Genomic DNA, 23,739 nt, shown 5'->3' on the forward strand with positions numbered 1-23,739 from the left:
ATCCATCTGATTTCTGTTTCCATCTTCCCATCTCCTTCTCACTCTGATTCTCCACCTTCCTCTTATTATCACCCTGGGTCCACTCAGACAATCCAGAATAATTTCTCCATCTCATGATCCTCAACATAACCATGCCTGCAAATTCTCTTTGCTATATTAATTAATGTATTCACAGGTTCTGGGGATCAGATTGTGAGCATCTTGGGGGGGGGCATTGTTTGGCCCACCATAGGGTCCTTCCCAAAGTGCACAAGATGGCATTCAATGTATGTGATAGGCATCCCATTTAATTAAAGACTGAGTCAACTTATCTAAATGACAACAAAATGAGCAGGTTTAAATGGTGCTGTGGACATTTTTGAGATTCCAAAGAACATCTGGTGTGAATGGGGAACACTTTGAAGTTCTGTGTGCCATCTTAAAGTTTATCAGCCATGCTCATGCCTACGATCATGTCATAATCTCCTAAGAATGATTCAATTTCAGCACACAAGGGCAAGTATCATCATATCATTTCTCATGAAAACATGGCCACAGGTGGTAGATTTTAAAAAAACATTTCATTAGAGATATAGTATAGGATTAAAAGAAATGTAAGAAAAGATCAAATCTATCTTTTCATTTGTACATATCATGTATTCTTTATGTGCACAATTCTATTTTTAGATATTCATAGTACCTTAGAGATGAAGTATGTACTACACTTCCTGGTAAAGTCTTGTCATATACACATGTCTACAAGATGTCCCTATCCCCTTTCCCAGTAAGCAATGCTGGTAGCAGACTAAGTGTCCCTTTCCATGCCTCTCCACTCACATCTTCATTCACAAACTTATACATGGTCTCCTCGGCTTCATACTTTTCTCACATATTTTGTAAAAAAATCTATCGGGTCAGTGAAGAACAGTTTATAGACCACATAATGTTTCTTGTATTCTTGTATATCTATTTTTTTAAATGTTTCCCATTTCTTTGCTAAGACCTTCTACCTTTCATTAGTTTTAACAACATTTGCCACTCCACCTTGGAGCATTTGATGATAGTTGCTTTAAGGTCTTTGGCAGCTATTTCCAACATCTGTGCTGTGCCATTTGGCGTTGACGTCTATTGAATGTCTTTCCCAAGTAGTTGAGAGTTTCCCAGCTCTTCATATTGTGAGTAACTTTGGACTGTTGGATCGTGTCCTGAACACTTTGAATACTACATTATGAGACTTTTGGGTCTTGTTTAAAACCTGTGGAGAATGTTGATATTTCCTGTTTTAAAAGGTGATCATTGTGTTCAGGTGGTAAATTAAATCCAGTCTTTTAGGCTCTGCAGTGTTCATTCCTTCTTTAAAAGCTTTGCAGCCATATTATGCTCTAAAGCCATGCAGGGACACCAAGTCTAGAGCCTAAGCAGTGTTCTATCCCTTCATTCAGTTCTTAAATGGTTTTATATGCTTTCAGGGTGAGCTCAAGAATCAGTAAATTACAACGGGGTTGCTTTTACAAATTCTTCTCCACAAGCTCCCAGTACTTTTAAGTTCCTTAAGGTTTCCCTTTTTAACTCTCTACTTAAAAATCCAAGACTTTCTTCATCCCACTCTGCTGTGTACTTGCCAAGACCATGCCCAGAATTAACACAAGTAATAGGAGAACATAAGAAAATAAAACAAAGATATTCACCCACTTTCTTGAGGCCAAAGCTTCTCTGATTAAAAGGATGATTCTTTCCTCCGTAGATCAGGCACATGTGGGTCCTTCATTTTCATCACTTTATGTGATACCTCTGTTGCCCCTCAAACCTGGACTATAAGATTTTCCTGAGAGCTTTCTTTTTTCGCCCTGATGCCTAAGTATATTTCTTCTGTTTTAGGACAGAAGAAATGGTGAACCCACCATCTACTTGGTGAAATTCTGGGCTTTATCCACAGTGCACCTGGTAATACTGACATCCCAGAATTCTCAAATAGATGACCCAGGTGTTATAGCTGCATTCACTGTGTACAGAGGATGGAGTGTACCTGCTCCACCTTATCTGGGACAAGATCCCTGAGGAATGAGTTTATCATCCCAATTTCACATTTTCTGATGTAAATAACTTCTGTTCTATAAGTGAAAAAGCTGACTTAATTTGCTTATTCATATACTTATTCTACTACTTCCCCACCCATTCTCCCAAAAAGAAATTCATACAAACAGCCTATAGCCACACAGCTGATATGCAGCAGAAGGGACTCAAACCTGCACCTTCAACTTCTAAGTCGAGCATTTTTAGTGTCACTCTGGATTCTTTACAGAGTGACAATAAAATCAACTGGGACCCATATTCAATATCACTCCTGGGATGAAACATCTTAAGCTTTGCATAAAACTAAGGTTTTTTTCAACAAGGTTTGAATTAAGGGGATGAAAGTGATGATTTAAAAGGTTGAACTAGGTAATGTCTAAAAGAGTAATTGTTTGTAGTATAATATGTGTGTATCTTTCTACAAACTTCCTGTATCGCTATATCCATCAAGATAAAAGTATAACCACTAGCATTCTCTCCTTCTCAGATCTTGACATTTATGTATTTATTCTTTACATAACCACTCCAGCTTGTCCTTAGGGAACTTTATAATGAAGAGTATCAAGATCTCAGATTGGGTTTATCAAACTGTATTTCTCTAGCAATTTTATTTCTTTGAGGTCTGATGAATAAGGAAAGAAATCAGGTTTTTTATTTCTCCATTTATAGGAAAATATATTACTGAGAATAGATGGTTAATAGTGATGTTAAAACTTCTAAAACAGACTACTGAAATTAATGAATACATATTTTGCAATTTATGTATATATATACCTTCATAAATATCTTCTTTTCATATTGAGAAATAGGGTTTTATATTTTTCCACTAAAATTGAAAACGGAAATTTCAGTTGTTTAAAACTCTGAAAATGAAAAGACTTTGAGCAGAATTCCCCCGTTGAAACTTTGCTAGAGGCATCTGCTATTTCTGAATTTTAATAATCTCTTTTTAAAAGTTTTCTATTTTATCACCCACACCAAATGTGAGCATTTGTCTTCAAGTTCTCACCTCCCCTTGACATAAACGGAATGGTAAATATGGCAGCTCCGTCCTTCAGGCGAGGCTTAAAGAAGTCCACCCTGAAACCCTCCGCATGCTTTGTAAAACACTCCCCCGGAGGGCTGCCCGCAGATTAAGGAACTTCCAGTTAGTCTTCTCTTTTTATTTTCTAGAAAGAAAAGAACTAAAAACTGTATTAGAGAAGGAAAAGACAACCATTTCCCACTATAGAGCATCCGATTTGGCACTGGAAGGAAGAAAGCCACTAAGAGATTCAAGAGAACATTTGTCTTAAATAAATCTTGTGTTCTAACAAGCATGAAAAGAGAAATGAGCCTTTCCCTTAACCTTTGTCCATCTTGGGAAAAACATCATTTGTCACAGTGGCATCAGTGAGGGGCTGATGATCTCTTGGGAGGATGAGTGGCAGCGGCCCTCGCCCTCTCTGCCTCCACACAGTGACAATGTCTTCAACAGTAAATCCACACCTGCATGTCTTCTGAAAACCCTCATGGTACATGGTAGGAGCAAGAGCCACGAGTTGTGGAGCAAAGCTATTAATGTTGTTAACCTAAAAATAACAAGCCAAAGTGAGAGGCAACGAGCTTTTTAAAAAAAATTTAAAAAAATGCAATCCAGGGGCATAGACTCAGTCAAAACCCCAAATAACTCCCAATTATGAGGTGAAGGCAAGGTTTCTGGGAGAAAAGGAAGAGAAATATGGTAATTGTATGAATAGAAGTAAAAATTCTTGGAGCTGACAATCTGGGTTGCTATTTAGCTATACACAGCAGATTACTAGTCCACAGTAACATCAGCATTGTGGTCAGACATCTGCTCTCCTGTTGGTTCTACCAAGTTGTTCATAAGACAATGTTGGTTTGCCTCAGTTTGAAGGTTATTTTGCTCAGTTCAAACATTCCGAGGGTTCAAGGACATAAAAAAGGCAAGGCAGCTCCTCTGGAATGGCTGTTCTAGCTCCATTTTAGAATGGTTCCACTTATGTCAACTTTTCACAAAGTAAATACATTTCTCAATGGTTATGTTCTCTATGGTAAGTTACAATTTCTGTTTGCTACAGAATACAGTCATCATGACACACTAAAATATGCATGACAATGGAGTTGCTAACTATTCAGCAGATGTGAATAGCTACCATTACATTTGTACCTCAATTTAAGTAAATGCAATAAAAAGTTAAAAATGTGTCTGACTGCCAAGTTATATAATCTCTAAAGTTTTTTCTAATTTTAATATATTATGATTTTACAAAATAATTAGGGGTAGTATCTAACAAAGTTATAATATATATTAATGTTATTATATATTGATGGTATATAATTGTAATCATATATAATATATAACCAAATTATTATATTTAACAATTATACATGTAATTCCAAATATATATTTTATCAAATTTTGTATATACATGCATATATGTGCATATATGTATGTGTGTGCATAAAACTTCATGAATACTTGCAGGGGTCCCCAAACTTTTTACACAGGGGGCCAGTTCACTGTCCCTCAGACCGTTGGAGGGCCGCCACATTCAGTGCTCCTCTCACTGACCACCAATGAAAGAGGTGCCCCTTCCGGAAGTGCGGCGGGGGGCCAGATAAATGGCCTCTGGGGGCTGCATGTGGCCTGCGGGCCGTAGTTTGGGGACGCCTGCTTATAGTATTAGACGACTTTGTAAAATTATTTCAAATGGTTTATTCTACATATCTAAAATATTTATTTTTTAAATTTTATTAAAGTTGAACTGCTTGCATTGATTCTACTGTATCAATGAATAAAAAATCTATTCAGCACAGAAAGCTTTAGCTTGATCCAATGATAACTTCTAAATCAACTGGAACTTTACTGCTGAACTTGAACTGAATTGTTAACCAAATTTGATTTTAAACCAAGGTGGAACTGAGGAAAACAACTCAGATTTCTATTTTAAAATCCGAAGTACTACTTTTTACGGAGCTATTGTATGATAACTTAGTTATCACTTAGAATTTAGGAAGAAAATGAATTATTAAGATTAACACCATGACTATCCCATTGTATGTCATCACACTAAAGTTAAGGAAGACAAATACATTCTTTTATCAAAAGAATTGATCACGTGGACATGCTAGGGAAGTAAGTTCTGTGAAGGACTGCAGGACTAACTATAGGCATCCATTCCATTCAGTGTGGGCCACTCCACAGAGAGAAACACTTGTTGTTCACCTAAGCATTACAGGAAAAATTCCTTTTCTCTTGATTATTTCAAAGTTATTATTACAGGTTCATTATAGAAGATTTGGAAATAAAAAATAATAATATATCCGTATTTCACTATCCAGATCTAGCTACTGGTAGTGATTTGACAATTGGGTACTTTTCTTCTAAGGATCTTTCTATATCTCCATATGTATATACATACGCACATATACATACATAGACTTATATTTTGAAAGGGAATATCTAAGTTGGTGTTTTATTTGTGTGTTTGTTTTTACCTCTGTAACCTCAGTGCTTCATGTGCAAGGAGCACCTAGCTTATTAGTTCTGAAAACCAAATGCAGCCCAGACAGGACAGGAGGTTGTGAGTCTGTGGAGTCCCAGGTGTGGGTTCAGTAGCTCAGGAAGAGAAACTGTGTACCTTCTGTGTGCTAAGCACCTGCCGTATTCCTCGGCTGGACATTCTATTCCATGACATCCCTCCTTTTATCACCACATGACTTCTGTTGTAAAGTCAGGGTTGGCAGGAAGCGTGAGCCCATCACATATGTCTGCAGACTTGCACAATAGACTTCCAACTGTTTCCGTTAATTCATTTAAAAAGTGTCTTGTTTATTAAGATTTTTCCCTGAGCATGTTTTCACCAACCTTGTTCTTCCTTGTCCAACTGGTCCAGACTTTAGTACTATACTGTCGTGCACAGCAGAGGGCTGCACTTGGAGCTTCTGGAGACAAGAGAGCTATTCCACTGCTACTGTCTAATACACTCAGAAATAGGAGCCAGAAAACGTGGGGGGGGGCAAGAAAGAATGAGCACAATTGACTAAATAAGATTTTTATTGATATGGGGAAAATTTTTCTGAGGGGATCTAAGTTTATACAGAAAGAATAGAGAAATATTACTTCTGTTCATAAGGAAGAAACAATTATTTTACTTTCCAAATAATCAGCACTTCAAAGGCAGAAAAGGCAAAGCTGAGCCTCCGACACTAGCATACTTGTCACTCCCATCCCACTGGCTGCCCTGAGTGTGGAGAACATGATGGCGTCTCCCCTGTGGAGGAGCTTACTAAATACCCAGCACACTGAACAGTACTTGCTGTAGAACCCCATGCACATAAATGCGTGACCATGTCACAGGTGAGGGATGTTGCTACCAGCGTCCTCCACAGCACTTTTCTGTGTACTCTCCACCTACATCCTCAGATTCCCCGTCTCCCCAAGCCACAGCCCATAGATACGGTCAGTCTTTCGCAACTGTATCAATCTGATAGGCGAAAAATATGCCATTGTTGCTTTTCTTCTATTTCCTTTGTTATCAATGGACAAAATAGCCTACTACCTGGGCAATGCCCATCTGGATCTCTGATGCTATAACTGTCTACATGCTCTGCTTGTCTATCTGTGAGGTTCTTTTTAAAATAGTTCTTTTTCTAAAAATGATAGTAACAACTCTCTTCTGGACACTTACTATGGCTCAGGCACAGTGATAAAGACTTCATAGATATTACAGGGGTGAACAAAAGTAGGTTTACTGTTGTTCATATGAAAAAATATATAATACAAGAATAAGTAACAATACAAGAAAAAACTCTGTTGCATGTACTCATAACTATTGGTATAAACCTACTTTTGCCTATTTCTGTATTTAAATGAATGTTCAAAACAACCCAATAAAGTAGGATAATCATCATCGCCCCACTTTACAGATGCACAAACTAAGGTGCCAGGTTAAATGACTTGATCAAGACCACACAGGTAAGGACTGCACAATGCTTGGTAAAGAGGAGAGTCTCATTAAGTAATAGCTAAAATTATAACTTGTACTATTTTATTATGGCTCTCTCTCTCTCTCCCACTCCCTCTTCCTCTCCTTTTCTCTTTTTTCTCTTTTTTCCTTTCTTTCTTTCTTTCTTTCTTTCTTTCTTTCTTTCTTTCTTTCTTTCTTTCTTTCTTTCTTTCTTTCTTTCTTTCTTTCTTTCTTTCACTTTTTAGTAGACTGTTTTTAGACCAATTTTAGTTTGACAACAAAATTGAGCAGAAGGTATGGAATTTTCCATATGCGCCTTTGCCCCCACTTGTGTTCAGCCCTCCCCCATCATTATCAACACCCCCACCAGAGATGCATTTGTTACAGTGGTGAACCTGTATTGACACATCAATATTACCCAAAGTCCATAGTTCACATCACATTCACTTTTCATGTCATACATTCTAAGGGTTTAGACAAATGTATAATGATGCATATACACCATTGTAGCATCATATGCAGTATTTTTACTGCCCTAAAAATTCTCCATGATCTGCTATTTATCCTTCTCTCTTCCCAGTCCCTGACAATCACTGATCCTTCACTGTCTCCATAGTCTTTCTTTTTCCAAAATGTCATATAGTTGAAATCACACAGTATGTAAACTTTTCAGACTGACCTTTTTCCATTAGCAATACACATTCAACTTTCTTCCACGTCTTTTCATGTCTGGATATCTCATTTCATTTTAATTCTGAATAATAGTCCATTGCCTGAATGTAACATAGTTTATTTATTCATCCACTGAAGAGCATCTTCGTTGCTTCTAAGTTTTGATAATTACGAATGAAGTTGCTATAATCATAGGTGTGTAGTTTTTGTGTATGTGTGTGTGGACATAAGTTTTCAACTCAATTGTGTAAATACCAAGTTTCATGACTGTTGGATCATATGATAAGACTATGTTTAGTTTTGTAAGAGACCAGCAAATTGTCTTCCAATGTGGCTGCACCATTTTGAGTTCCCACCAGCAATGAATGTGAATTTCTGTTGCTCCACATCCTCTTAAGCAGTTGACGCTGTCAGTGTTCTAGATTTGACCATTCAACTAGATACGTTGTAGCATCTCATGGTTTTATAAAATTGCAATTCCCTAATGATATCAGCTGTTAAGCATATTTTTATACAGTTATTATCTTTTGTATATCTTCCCCAGTGAAGGGGGAATTGACCATTTTAAAATCAGTTTTATGTTTCTCTTTTTATTATTGAATTTTAAGAGTTCTTTGTACATATTGAATAAAAGTATATTGTCAGATATGTCTTTTGCAAATATTTCTCCCACTCTGTGGCTTGTTCTTACTTCTCTTGACAGTGCAGAAGTTTTAATTTTTTTTATTTTAATGATGCAGACTCCCACATGTGCCAACCGGGATCCACCCGGCAACCCCATCTTGGGCAATGTTCGAGTATTGAGCTACTTTTAGCACCTGAGGCTGATTACTTGAACCAACCAAGCTATCCTCGGCACCTGGGGCCATGCTCAAACCAAACAAGCCACTGGTTGCAGGAGGGGAAGAAGGAGAGGGATGAGGGAAGCAGATTGTCACTTTTGTGTGCCCTGACTGAGCATCAGACCCAGGATGTCCATATGCTAGGCTGATGCTCTATCCACTGAGCCATCAGCCAGGGCCCAGAAGTTTTTAATTTTAATGAAGTCCAACTTGTCAATTATTTCTTTCATGAATCATGTCTTTCATGACATATCAAAAAAGTAATCTTTATTCCTAAGACCATCCAGATTTCTCAATTTATATTTTAGGAGGTTTTTTATTTTTTTTAACACTTTTTGTCTATAATTCATTATGATTTAATCTTTGTAAAGAGTCTGGGTCTAGATTTATGTTTTTGCATATGGATGCCCAGTTGTTCCAGCACCATTTGTAGAAAAGATTATCTTTTCTCTATTGTATTGTCTTTGTTACTTTGTCAAAGATAAATTGATATATTTATGTGAGTCCATGATTTACCTTTCTAAGGGAATTTAGGAGGAATTTATATACTATAATCATGAATCTTTGTCAATTGCACATGTTGCAAACCTCTTCTTCCAGATTGTTTCCTGTTTTAATTTTGTTAGTGGGATTTTTAGACAGCAGATTTTAACTCTAATAGCATAATCTATTAATTATTTCTTTTAAGTATCTGCATTTTCTACCTTGCTTAGAAGGGCATAGATTATAAAAATATTCTGTTGATTTCATCTGACAAGCTGCTCATTTTCTTTTTACATTATGTTAATCTATGTGCTAGTCATTTTGCGTATGATATAAAATAGAAAAGAATAAAACTTAATTTTTCCCAAATTGATAATCAGTTTTTCTGAAAGATATGACATAATTCATATCTTCCTTGATCTATTACAATAAAACTCTTCTTATATATTTATCATCAGAAGGATAAATTCTTTACTAATGTTTATTATGGGTTTTATAATGTTTCTACCTTTCATATAAATTTTATAATGATCTTGTCTAGTTCCCTAAAAAGTATTTTTTCTCTCTTGATGGGCATTGCATTAGTTTATAGATTGACTTGAGATCAAATGCCAACTTCAGAGGCCAAGTGCTCCACGTCAGAGCCACAGAGAGCCTCCCCAATGATTCATATTTCTTTCATGTTCCCCAGGAATTATAATAGATTTTAATTGAATTTTACATATATTTAGAGGATTCTTTCTTAACTTTTATTTGGGTAAAGTTATAAAGTTCCTGTTATAAAATGTTCTAATTACTTATTCCCACACACAAACAAGTTACTGTTTACAGTTCTGATAACTCACTGATCTACTCAGTTGATAAATGCCACTTTCCTCTTATTTATTTATTTATTTATTTATTTATTTATTTATTTATTTATTATTGCACTAGTTAGAATGTCTAGGTTAATGGGGACCGTTAGCAGGAAGAGCAGAGATCCTTGGCACGCATGTGACCCTAGAGGTTTACATCTGCTCCTATGCACAGAGAACATTTAGTGTAGGATTCTAGCTGACAGCCTGTGTCAGTTTCAAGAATGCTCCTTGTTTCACACTTTGCCAGGTCTTTTTGAAGAAATAGTGATGAACTTTATCACGCTCAATTTCAGCCTCTGAGATAATCGCAGGTACATTACATTTTCTTTTTGTGATTAATTCCATTAATAGGTTGGGCAACCTTTTAATAAGCTTGAAAGGTAAGTAGGATTATACCAAGTTTTGCAGATTACCACACTGATGCCCACAGAAGGTAATTAACTAGCCCATGATAACAGCTATTCAATAGCAGAGTCAGGATCCAAGCAGGTGTATTTGGCTCTAAAGCTCACAAGCTTCCCCAGCACAAAGCACACAGAACAGATTTCACTTTGTGTTTCATTAGAGCATGCCCAAAGTAGCATTTTATTTCAATCTGCAGCATCTAACTATAACATATGAAATCAAATGCAGGAAAAAACGACCTGTAAAACACATACGCACATGAGTAGTGAGACACCACGTTTCTATGAGGTTGAGAGAACTGAGTGGCATTTAGGTTCCCTTTATTTGTTGGATTAATTTCTGTCCTGTCGTGAAGCTGTGTTGGTGGCTTTCACGTCTCACTTCACTTTTATTTATTGCTTTCTTCTCGATCGCTTTTTTCAAGAGCTGGTGAGACTGGGTTTAGATCTATGATCACATTCATTAGCATGCCAGCAGCCACAGCACATCCCGCCCCTCGATGCTAGAAGGCCCAGGAGATGTGGAGGGAGCAGAGATTTATTGACACAGTGTTAATTATCATGACAGCCTTTCACAAAATGAGGAAGGAAGATTTCCGGACAGCCACCTCATGGTCTTTAAGCAACATACTCTAGTCACCATGTGTCCAACTCTGACCTTCCTCTTTTTGATGTTTACTATCCTGGGTTTTCTCAGGAAGACGCTATTCCTCCAGATTATGGGTCTTGACCAGGTGTCCCCAAACTTTTTACACAGGGGGCCAGTTCACTGTCCCTCAGACCGTTGGAGGGCCGGACTATAAAAAAAACTATGAACAAATCCCTGTGCACAATGCACATATCTTATTTTAAAGTAAAAGAACAAAACGGGAACAAATACAATATTTAAAATAAAGAACAAGTAAATTTAAATCAACAAACTGACCTGTATTTCAGTGGGAACTATGCTCCTCTCACTGACCACCAATGAAAGAGGTGCCCCTTCCAGAAGTGCGGCAGGGGCCGGATAAATGGCCTCAGGGGGCCGCATGCGGCCCGCGGGCCGTAGTTTGGGGACCCCTGGTCTTGACTATGAATTGCCGCCTTCTGTACAGCAGGCAGTTGCCTGAGCCCTGCCCCTCGCACTGAACCCAGCGCTCAACTCTAAAATGTACAAGCACTCCAACCTCTGCCATAATAAATAATAAAGCACAATGTCCAATACAGTGCTGAATCTCAAGATGTAAAACAAAGATTTCAGTTTTCCACCTTTACCATTACCAGGGAAACAATGTATTTGTCTAAGCCTGGTCTTCTTTTCTCTGGATTTACAGTGTTCACATTTATGTCACTGACATTCTCAAAAACATCCACTGTCCTGCAGAGCCGGAGCTTACAGATGAACCACGTGTCCTTGCTCTCAACAAGCCAGCCCTTCTCCTGGATCCTTTCTCTTCAATTGTCACCCACTGCCAAGCAGAGAACATGACTGTCCGGCCAAAACCTGCCCTTGGTAACCCTGACCGGATGCTATCTTCACTCCTCTTCCAGATGCTGAGCACTGCTGGAGAGGCCCGGGGTCTCCTAAAAGCTATTTTACCCAGACAGGCCATGATACCACAGTGGTGGAGGAATATGTCATTCACTGAGCACATGCAGAATACTGCCCTGCTGGCCTGTGGCTAACTGGGAGTAGGGAGGAAAGCATCCTGCCTGGGACTGAATGCAGTGAAGGAGAGAAAGCAGGGAGCAGTGAAAGCAATGAGCTGGGACAACCTCCCAAAGTGCAGTCAGGGAAGCTCTCGTCATCAGCGGTGGGGTTTGCCCTTCCGCTTCTCCATCTTGGTGCGTCAATATGGGAGCTCTGCCCAGGTGAGAAACCAGCACCGCAACCTCCTAGCTGCATTCCTGCTGAGTTTCACGGGTAGCATGAGACCAAGGCCCAACAACCCCGCATCTTCCAGTGACCACCCCTTCTGTGTTAAGGAAGCTTGACTCCCATTGTCCGGATGGTTCTCCTGACCTCATTCTCTCAGCATTTATGGCACACTTCTGCACAACTTATAAACACTTCTTGTTCACATTAGTTTTCATATTCTCACTATTTTTTGCTTTTCTTTCTTTAAATGTATTCTTTAGAAAATGACAAGCCATGTGAACTCAATAATCTTGCCCATCTTTATTTTTACAGCCTGGGGGCTTTCTCTCCCTCTTCCCTTCAGGGGCCCCTGTTTCCTGTGTGCAGAGGAGAGAAGAGAGGTCCTGCTCCCTCGTCTCAGCTCGGGATCAGACGGCTCTCCCTAAAGAGAGAGGCCAGTCACATTAATGAGGAACCCACTTTGGCTGTGGACAGTGATTGTGGAGCCAACTGCAGGATGTAATTTGGGAAAAAGCCATAACTGTGTTTTAGTTTCCTTCTGGAAGTTTGCCCACTAATAAAAATGCTGGCTAAGCAAGAAGTGCAGGGCTAAATATAAGTCAGAATTTATGTATCAGGGAGAAAACAACCCAAGTGGCTTGGCATCTTGCTCAATTTTTTGCTTTTAAAAATGTAACGCTTGAAACCTATGTATTCTTATTGATCAATGTCAGCTCATTAAATTTAATTTTCTAAATAAAATTTTTTTAAAAAAAATGTAATGCTGTTTTGAACTATTTTCTTCATTATTAATTTATAGAAGAATCATGAAAAGAAAACTTATTAAGGCAAGGACTATCAGAGCTGGGAAAAAACCTTAAAAGGGGGAAGTAAAAGGGGAAAATGTAACTGCACCTAGATCACCAGCAATCTGCAGTGACCTGGCTCCAGGACCAGGACCAGGACCAGAACCGAGTCCAGCCTGTGGTCTATCCCTGGACACACTTGCCCTCTGAGCCATTGGCTGAGGGTATAGCCCTTTCTATTTGGGTGCTGGCTTATCTATCGTTTTTGGGGTTTTTTTTTTTTACTAGGGTGACATCAATAAATCAGGGTACATATGTTCAAAGAAAACATGTCCAGGTTACATTGTCAATCAATTATGTTGCATACCCATCACCCAAAGTCAGATTGTCTTCTGTCACCTTCTATCTAGTTTTCTTTGTGCCCCTCCCCCTTCCCCTTTTCCTCCCCCCCCATAACCACCACACTCTTATCAATGTATCTTAGTCTTGTTTTTATGTCCCACCTACATATGGAATAATGCAGTTCTTGGTTTTTTCTGATTTACTTATTTTACTTCGTATAATGTTATCAAGATCTCACCATTTTGTTGTAAACGATCCGATGTCATCATTTCTAATGGCTGAGTAGTATTCCATAGTGTATATGTGTCACATCTTCTTTATTCAGTCTTCTATTGAAGGGCTTTTTAGTTGTTTCCATGTCTTGGCCTCTGTGAACAATGCTGCAATGAACATGGGGCTGCATGTGTCTTTACGTATTAATGTTTCTGAGTTTTGGGGGTATATACCCAGTAGAGGGATTGCTGGGTCATAAGGTAGTTCTATTTTCAGTTTTTTGAGGAACCACCATACTTTCTTCCATAATGGTTGTACTACTGCACATTCCCACCCACAGTGAATGAGGGTTCCTTTTTATCCACAACCTCTCCAACATTTGCTATTACCTGTCTTGTTGATAATAGCTAATTTAACAGGTGTGAGGTGGTATCTCATTGCAGTTTTGATTTGCATTTCTCTAATAACTAAAGAAGATGAACATCATTTCATATATCTGTTGGCCATTTGTATTTCTTCCTGAGAGAAGTGTCTGTTCATGTCCTCTTCCCATTTTTTTATTGGACTGTTTGTTTGTTTGTTGTTGAGTTTTATGGGTTCTTTATATATTTTGGATATTAGGCCCTTATCTGAGCTGTTGTTTGAAAATATCATTTCCCATTTAGTTGGCTGTCTGTTTATTTTTTTAAATTAATTAATTTATTTATTTATTTTGTATTTTTCTGAAGCTGGAAACGGGAAAGCAGTCAGATAGACTCCCGCATGCGCCCGACCGGGATCCACCTGGCACGCCCACCAGGGGGTGATGCTCTGCCCATCTGGGGCGTCGCTCTGTCATGACCAGAGCCACTCTAGCGCCTGGGGCAGAGGCCAAGGAGCCATCCCCAGCGCCCGGGCCATCTTTTGCTCCAATGGAGCCTTGGCTGCAGGAGGGGAAGAGAGAGACAGAGAGGAAGGAGAGGGGGAGGGATGGAGAAGCAGATGGGCACTTCTCTTGTGTGCCCTGGCCAGGAATCAAACCCAGGACTTCCACACACCAGGCCGACGCTCTACCACTAAGCCAACCAACCAGGGCTGTCTGTCTGTCTATTTTATTGTCAGTTTCTCATGCTGAACAAAAACTTCTTAGTCTGATGTAGTCCCATTCATTTATTTTTGCCTTCACTTCTCTTGCCTTTGGAGTCAAATTCATAAAATGCTCTTTAAAACCAAGGTCCATGAGTTTAGAACCTATGTCTTCTTCTATGTACTTTATTATTTCAGGTCTTATATTTAGGTCTTTGATCCATTTTGAATTAATTTTAGTACAAGGGGACAAACTGTAGTCGAGTTTCATTCTTTTGCATGTGGCTTTCCAGTTTTCCCAGCACCATTTGTTGAAGAGGCTTTCTTTTCTCCATTGTGTGTTGTTGGCCCCTTTATCAAAAATTATTTGATCATATATATGTGGTTTTATTTCTGGACTTTCTATTCTGATCCATTGGTCTGAGTGTCTATTTTTCTGCCAATACCATGCAGTTTTGATTGTCGTGGCTCTATAATATAGTTTGAAGTCAGGTATTGTAATGCCCCCAGCTTCATTCTTTTTCTTTAGGATTGCTTTGGCTATTTGGGGATTTTTATAGTTCCATATAAATCTGATGATTTTTTGTTTTATTTCTTTAAAAAATGTCATTGGAACTTTGATGGGAATTGCATTAAATTTGTATATTGCTTTGGGTAATATGGCCATCTTGATTATATTTATTCTTCCTAACCAAGAACAAGGAATATTCTTCCATCTCATTGTATCTTTTCCGATTTCCCTTAACAATGGTTTGTAGTTTTCATTATATAAGTCCTTTACATTCTTTGTTATGTTTATTCCTAGGTATTTTATTTTTTTTGTTACAATTGTGAAGGGGATTATTCTTTGAGTTCATTCTCAAATGTTTTATTGTTGGCATATAGAGAGGCTATGGACTTTTGTATGTTAATTTTGTATCTTGTGACCTTACTATATTGGCTTATTGTTTCTAGTAGTCTTTTTGTAGATTCCTTGGGGTTTCAATGTATAGGATCATATCATCTGCAAAAAGTGATACCTTTACTTTTTCTTTTCTGATATGGATGCTTTTTATTTCTTTGTCTTGTCTGATTGCTCTGGCTAGAACCTCTAGCACCACATTAAATAAGAGTAGAGAGAGTGGACAACCCTGTCTTGTTCCTGACTGATTTAAGGAGGAAAGCCTTCAGTTTTGTGCCATTTAATATGATGTTAGCTAATGGTTTATCATATATGGCCTTTATCATGTTGAGATATTTTCCTTCTATACCCAATTTGTTGAGAGTCTTAAACATAAAATTGTGTTGTATTTTATCAAAGGCCTTTTCTGCATCTATTGATAAGATCATGTGGTTTTTGTTTTTTGTTTTGTTGATATGGTCTATTACATTTACCGTTTTATATATGTTGAACCATCCTTGAGATTCTGGGATGAATCCCACTTGATCGTGATGTATTATTTTTTTAATATATTGTTGTATTTGATTTGCTAGTATTTTGTTTAGTATTTTAGCATCTGTATTCATTAGAGATATTGTTCTATAGTTTTCTTTTTTGTGTGTGCTGTTCTTGCCCGGTTTCGGTATGAGGGTTATGTTGGCCTCATAAAATGTATTTGGAAGTATTGCTTCTTCTTCAATTCTTTGGAAGACTTTGAGTAGAATAGGAACCAAGTCTTCTTTGAATGTTTGATAGAATTCACTAGTATAACTGTCTGGGCCTGGACTTTTATTTTTGGGGAGGTTTTTAATAGTTTTTTCTATTTCTTCCTTACTAATTGGTCTGTTTAGGCTTTCTGTTTCTTCTTGACTCAGTCTAGGAAGGTTGTATTTTTCTAGGAATTTATCCATTTCTTCTAGATTGTTGAATTTAGTGGCATAAAGTTTTTCATAGTCTTCTACAATAATTCTTTGTATATCTACAGTGTCCGTGGTGATTTCTCCTCTTTCATTTTGGATTTTGTTTATATGAGTTCTTTCTCTTTTTTCCTTGGTAAGTCTTGCCAAGGGTTTGTCAATTTTGTTGATCTTTTCAAAGAAGCAGCTCCTTGTTCTATTAATTTTTTCTATAGTTTTTCTGTTCTCTATTTCATTTATTTCTGCTTTGATTTTTATTATCTCCTTTCTTTGGCTGGTTTTGGGTTGTCTTTGTTCTTCTTTTTCTAGTTCCTTAAGGTGTGAAGTTAAGTGGTTCACTTGGGCTCTCTCTTGTTTGTTCATATAAGCCTGAAGTGATATGAATTTCCCTCTTATCACTGCTTTTGCTGAATTCCATAGATTCTGATATGTCATATTGTCATTTTCATTTGTCTGTATATATCTTTTTATCTCTGCGCTTATTTCTTCTTTGACCAATTCATTTTTTAAAAGTATGTTGTTTAGTTTCCACATTTTTGTGGGGTGTTTTTCCTCGTTTTTAAAACTGAATTCTAGTTTCAAGGCTTTATGATCAGAAAATATGCTTGGTACAACTTCGATTTTTCTGAATTTGCTGATATTGTTTTTGTGGCCCAACATATGGTCAGTTCTTGAGAATGATCCATGTACACTGGAGAAAAATGTATACTCAGTCACTTTGGGATGAAATGTCCTGTAGATGTCTATCATATCCAGATGCTCTAGCATTTTGTTTAAGGCCAATATATCTTTATTGATTCTCTGTTTGGATGACCAATTTAGAGCCATCAGTGGTGTATTGAGGTTTCCAAGTATGATTGTATTTTTGTCAGTTTTTGTTTTAAGGTCAATAAGTAGCTGTCTTATATATTTTGGTGCTCCTTGGTATGGTGCATATATATTAAGAATTGTTATGTCTTCTTGATTCAGCATCCCCTTAATCATTATGAAATGACCATTTTTGTTTCTGAGTACTTTTGCTGTCTTGTAGTCAGCATTATCAGATATGAGTATTGCTATACCTGCTTTTTTTTTTGGATGTTATTTGCTTGGAGTATTGTTTTCCAGCCTTTCACTTTGAATTTGTTTTTATCCTTGTTGCTTAGATGAGTTTTTTGTAGGCAGCATACAGTTGGATTTTCTTTTTTAATCCATTCTGCTACTCTGTGCCTTTTTATTGGTAAGTTTAATCCGTTTACATTTAGTGTAATTATTGACACTTGTGAGTTCCCTATTGCCATTTTATACATTGCTTTCTGTTAGTGTCTTGTTTGATTCTTCTCTTTCGTTTTTCTATCTTTTGTTTTTGTTTGGTTGTATTCCATACATCTTTCCTCTGCTGCTATCTTTTTTAAATCATGTGCTTCTGTGGTGGTTTTTTCAATGGTGGTTACCATTAAGTAATGAAAAGGGTTCCTACCCTGTTCATTGTAGTGCACTATCTTGTGAGTACTTTTGCACTCCATCGTCCTTTGCTACTGTTTATCTCCGTCCTCTCCTCCCTACTTTTTTTTGTTGTCGTCACAGTTTAAATTTGGTTTTATTGTGTTCTTGGTGGAGCTTTTACTTTTGGTTTTTTTTTGTTTTGTTCTTTGTATCTTGTTGGAAAACCCCCTTTAGTAATTCCTGGAGTGGGGGTTTTCTGATGATAAATTTTCTCATCTTTTCTGTATCTGTGAATGTTTTTATTTCTCCTTTGTATTTGAAGTATAGCTTTGATGTGTATAGTATTCATGGCTGAAAGTTCCTCTCTTTCAGGACTTTAAATTTGGGGTCCACTCTCTTCTAGCTTGTAGAGTTTCTGTTGAGAAATCTGATGATAATCTAATGGGCCTTCCTTTATATGTTGTATTCTTCTTTTCCCTGGCTGCTTTGAGAATTTTTCCTTTGTCGTTGGTTTGTGCCAATTTCATTATGATGTGCCTTGGAGTAGGTTTGTTGGGGTTAAGAAAACTCAAAGTTCTGTTTGCTTCTTGAATTTGAGGCTTTAGTTCTTTCCACAGGCTTTGGAAGTTCTCATCTATTATTTGTTTGAATATGTTCTCCATTCCATTTTCTCTCTCTTCTCCCTCTGATATATCTATTATTTATATGTTATTCTTTTTGATGGAGTCAGACAATTCCTTAGGGCTCATTTTTTTAAATTTTTGAGTCTCTTTGTTTTTCTCTCTGTTGTGCCTCAAGTTGCTTGTCTTCTATTTCATTAATCTTGCCTTCTATCTGGCCTGTTCTATTAGCTAAGCTTGTTACCTCGTTTTTCAGTTCGTGAATTGAGTTTTTCATCTCTGTTTGATTTGTTTTTATAGTATCAATTTCCTTGGTAATATATTCTTTGTGTTCATTGAGTTGTTTTCTGAGCTCCCTAAATTACCTTTCTGTGTTTTCTTGTATATCTCTGAGTATTTTTAGGATTTTTATTTTAAATTCTCTGTCATTTAGCTCCAAGGTTTCCAATATATTAAAATTTTTATCCATAGATTTTTCCTCATCTATCTGTGCTACCTCTCTGTCTTTTGTATTCATGATATTCAATTTCTTTTTTCTTAATGGCATCTGAGGGTGGTTTTGTTGATAGTATTAATGAGAATTAATAAAGAATAAAAAGTTAAAAATAAAAAGAAAAAAGAATAAATAAAAAAATTATTATTCCCCCCACCTTTTTTTTTCCTCTCCTGTCCTCTCCCCTTTTTCTTGAGAAAAGCTTGTGGTGAACTATGAATTATATTGTGTTAAATAGAACAAAAACTACCTATAATGGAGGGCCTGAGTTGTGGAGCAGTGATAAGGGGCAAAAAAGGGGGTATGGACCCACAAAATGCAAAAAAGGAAAAAATTTGGGTCAAGAATAAAATGATTTGCTTTTAGGTGATGGTTGACTAAGAGATATGATGAGAGGAATAAGAGGGAAACAGGAAAAAGGGGGGGAAATAAAAAATTACTATTGTATTTAGTGGAGCAAGAACTAGATAAAATGGAGTGCCAGGGTTGGGAGCACTGCTAGTGAGTTAAAAAAGTGAAGTAAAAAACCCCCAAAGCACCACAAAGAAAAATTTGAGTCCCAGATAAAATAATTTGTTCGTGATTGAGGATTGAATGAGAGGAAAATTAAAGGAGAAAAGAAGAAACTAATATAGAGGGGGAAGAAGAAAAAGAAAGAGGAAAACACAAAAAGAAGGAAAAAGAATAAAAGGAGATAGTGATAGAGAGAGAGTGTGTGTGTTAAGGGTTTTGGAGTGCAATCCTCATAGAGAGAAAGGAAGAAGAAAGAAAAGATAATGGGAGATGTAACACTTATGGGTAGTATAGTTCAAGGAGAGGAGAGAGTAAGACTGGCAGAGAATTAAACGACCAAATTAGAAGAGGAAGAAAACAATCAAGACAAGAAGATAAGAGAAACAAATGAACAAATATAATAAAATGGGATAAGTTATAAAGTCTGTGGATTATTCTTGATTTTGAGAGGTTATCTTCTTGCTTTTTCTTTTCTCTCCCTCTTCCTGTCGGTGACTCTGTATCCCGGGTTCTGCCCCTGTGGCATGCTCAGGTAGAGGTTTGCAGTTGATAAGTCTCTATGGTGATGTCATGTGTTGGGCTTCAGTCTTGTTGGCAGTCGAGGCTAATTAGCATTTGCAGGCTCCGACAATGAGAGAGTCTGTTTTCCCGGAGCCTCTCTCCTAGTCTTTCCTTCCTGAATTAGTAGCCTGATGATCCAGCTATGGGGTTGCTGCTGCTTCTGCCTAGAGAGTAAGAGGCTCAAAGAGCTGGTAAATCCCCACTCTATTCCCACTCAGCACAGGGCTCTGGGTAAGGCCCAATCAGTCAAAGCCGCTAGTATAATAGGGCGGGGCTTCGGCCCACACAAAGACCTCTGACTCTGCCCTTCTGTCCGGGAACATGGGCGCCCACTCCTGGGGGAATCTCTCACCCACTGTCTGTGCTCGCCGACCAGGATATCCGGCCAGTCACCTCTCACTCCCGGTGAGGCGCCCTGCCCACATGGAAAAGTTCCAGCATAGGGAATTTCACTCCCACTCACTCCCCGTGCGCTGCTTTTCAGGCACAGGGGCGACCTCAAGACTCTGGTTTCAGCCCACAGAGAGGCCTCTGACTCTGCCCCTCTGTCTGGGAACACGGGCGCCCACTCCCGGGGGAATCTCTCACCCACTCTTTGTGCTCGCCGACCAGGATATCAGGCTGTCAGCCTCTCACTTCAAGTGAGGCACCCCACCCGCACGGAGGAGTTCCGGCATAGGGAATTTCGCTCCCGCTCAGGGCACAGGGGCGACCCCTAGACTCTGGTTTTGGCCCACACAAAGGCCTCTGACTCTGCCCCTCTGTCTGGTAACATGGGCGCCCACTCCTGGGGCTCTAGGAGGAATCTCTCGCCCACTATCTGTGCACACTGAGCAGGAGATCGGGGAGGATGGCTGTCCCAAGTGCCTTTCTTTGTCTGGGCTTGGCGTGAGGGTTAGCTTGTGTTGACTGGGTTGCCACAAGCACAGTTTTTCCTCGGCTTGGACATCCGTGCCACAGACTGGTTCGGACGTTTGTGCCGCAGTCTGGTTCTATTCACACCCTATGCCTGCCTTAGTTCCTATACTTTCAGTTCCCAGTGAAAGCAGCCCTTATTTAGGTTAGTGAAGGAGGTGAAGTGTTTCTTCCTCCTTATTTCCTTTGGGGTTGATTATATAGTCAATTTTACACTCAATTATACCTTCGTGTTTAGTGTGGAACTTCTGGAGGCTCCAAGGATAGATTTTTCTGTCTCTGGTTGAAGATCTTGTTGAATTTTGGGGGAGATTTATCAGTATCGCTCCCTATAGCGCCATTTCTCTGATGTCATCTCTTATCTATCATTTTTACTACCTAAAAATAAACCATGAGGCCTTGCTGGTTAGTTCCATGGTAGAACATTGTCCTGGCATGTTGAAGTCCCAGGTTTGATTTCTGGTCAGGACACACAGGAGAAGTGACCATCTTCTGCTCCACCTTTCTACTTCTCCTTTCTTTCTATCTTTTTCTTCCCCTCCCATAACCAAGGCTCCATTGGAGCAAAGTTGGCCCAGGCACTGAGGATTGCACCATGGTCTCCGCCTCAGGCACTAGAATGGCTCCAATTGCAAAGGAGCAACACCCCAGATGGGCAGAGCATCACCCCATAGTGGGCACACCAGGTGAATCCTGGTCAAGTGCATGAAGGAATCTGTCTTTCTGCCTCCCTACTCCTCACTTCAGAAAAATACAAAAAATAAAAAGAAAATAAATAAACCATGAGATGGAGACACACAGACGATCTTTGTGTTCTCTTTTTGCTTAGTTTAATTCAAAGGTCATCAAATATTTAAAAGACAAAACCTGAAATTTTAAGGGAAAAATGATAAAAGTTTTAAAACAATTTTAAAATTGTAACAGTTGATTACAGTCTTCATTGTATTTCTTGTTATATGTACTCTGTAGAACTTCAGAAGAGCATCTTTGATAGACAATAATGCTCTTATTTTGTCTCCCTGCAAGGCCGTCACTGTGGAGTGTGGGATCAACTGCTGTGCCTCTGAAGTGCCCAGCAAGTCTGAGAACCCAGAAGGCTGCTCTGTACTAGGTGTAATATATTTGGGCAGCGACATTTGAGGGATGAAGTCAATCCTCATTGTTTGGTATTTATTGCTTTCTGGAAAAAGTCTTGATTCCTGTGGTTCAAATTACTTCATTAATAAACTCCAACTATTAAAAATTAAATTCTGATGAAAAACATTACTCTTTATATAAATCATTTTTTTTCTTTCTTTGTTATCAAGTTACCTTGGAAAAATGTAATGAGTCATTTTAATGTGGGGAGACAAGAACTACAGAGAACTGAATTCTATCCATTGCTGAGAATGGACAACACACAAGACTAAGAGTCATGTGATTTGTGGTATTAATAATCATCGTGGAGCCTGACCAGGCGGTGGCGCAGTGGATAGAGCATCAGACTGGGACGCGGAGGACCCAGATTTGAGACTCCAAGATCGCCAGCTTGAGCACGGGCTCATCTGGTTTGAGCAAAGCTCACCAGCTTGAGCTCAAGGCCACTGGCTTCAGCAAGGGGTCACTCGATCTGCTGTAGCCCCCCCCCCATCAAGGCACATATGGGAAAGCAATCAATGAATAACTAAGGTGCCGCAACAAAAAATTGATGCTTCTCATTTCTCTCCCTTCCTGTCTGTCTGTCCCTATCTATTCTTCTCTCTCTCTGTTTCTATCAAAAAACAAACAAACAAACAAACAAAAAAATAAAACTGCCATGGACATGCCGATGCAGAGGGGCTGCTTCCATGGAGACTGGACAGAAGGTGGCCCCTGGGAGATAGAAACTAACTGATGTTCCCCTCCATGGACGACCCTCTGTAAAACTTTCCCATGTGTTTCTGGTCATCTTTTTTTTCGTACTTACAGGGAGACATGAAGAAGCAATGCCTGGTGGGTTGTCAGTTCTTATGAGGACACAGTCAAGCATACAACCCTGGGTTTCTCTGGACATCCCCCAGATTATCCTAATGAGAGGCCAAAACCTGCTTATATAAGAAATTACCAATGATTTTTTTTTTGCATAAAAGGGTAATCGTTAACAGTTTAAAAAGTAAAAGGTAAATTATTTAAGAAAGTCATTGAAAGTATCTACCATAACTTATAAAATGCAACAGTTATGAACCATGATGAAGGAGTCTTCATCTTTCTGAGAGGGACCAGTCATAGAATACTAGACCTTGGAGGCATTTACAGCCACAACCCTTGAAAAACAGCCCACTGTCGGTGGTGCTGACATGGCACCCTTGGCTCAGTATGCCTTTACTGAAATAGCCCCTGCCTCGGTCACAGAGACCTGTGTGTCAAACCTAAAGAGCTTGCTTTAATCCTGGCCTTGCTTGACCTCCATGACCTGGTGTATACTCAGAGTCCAAACTGGAAAATATTCAGCACTCTCAAAATAGCATAAACAAGGTGCATTTGATGGAGGGACTATTGGCACATTGTGCACAGGGTCCAGAGAAAATAAGAAGAGTGGCCAGGTACCTGGGAACTAGACACTGGGAAACTGTGCCACCGCTAGACCTACAGTGGTAAAAGATGGGCGATGATGTCCCTGCCTCAATATCTCCCGATCTCCTGACTCTTGCCTGGAGTTGTCAATGGCTTACCATCAAAAACTAAAGGCACAGGAGTCCACTAATATGGCCCATGTAGGCCAGCCTTGGGCTCAGAGCTGAGTACAGAAGGGGAGAGGCAGCTTTCAGGGCAGACTGCTTCTCACTGCATCTTCACATTCTTCTCTTCTCCC

This window comes from Saccopteryx leptura, chromosome 1 (assembly GCF_036850995.1).
Source record: "Saccopteryx leptura isolate mSacLep1 chromosome 1, mSacLep1_pri_phased_curated, whole genome shotgun sequence".
Taxonomy (NCBI): Eukaryota; Metazoa; Chordata; class Mammalia; order Chiroptera; family Emballonuridae; genus Saccopteryx; species Saccopteryx leptura.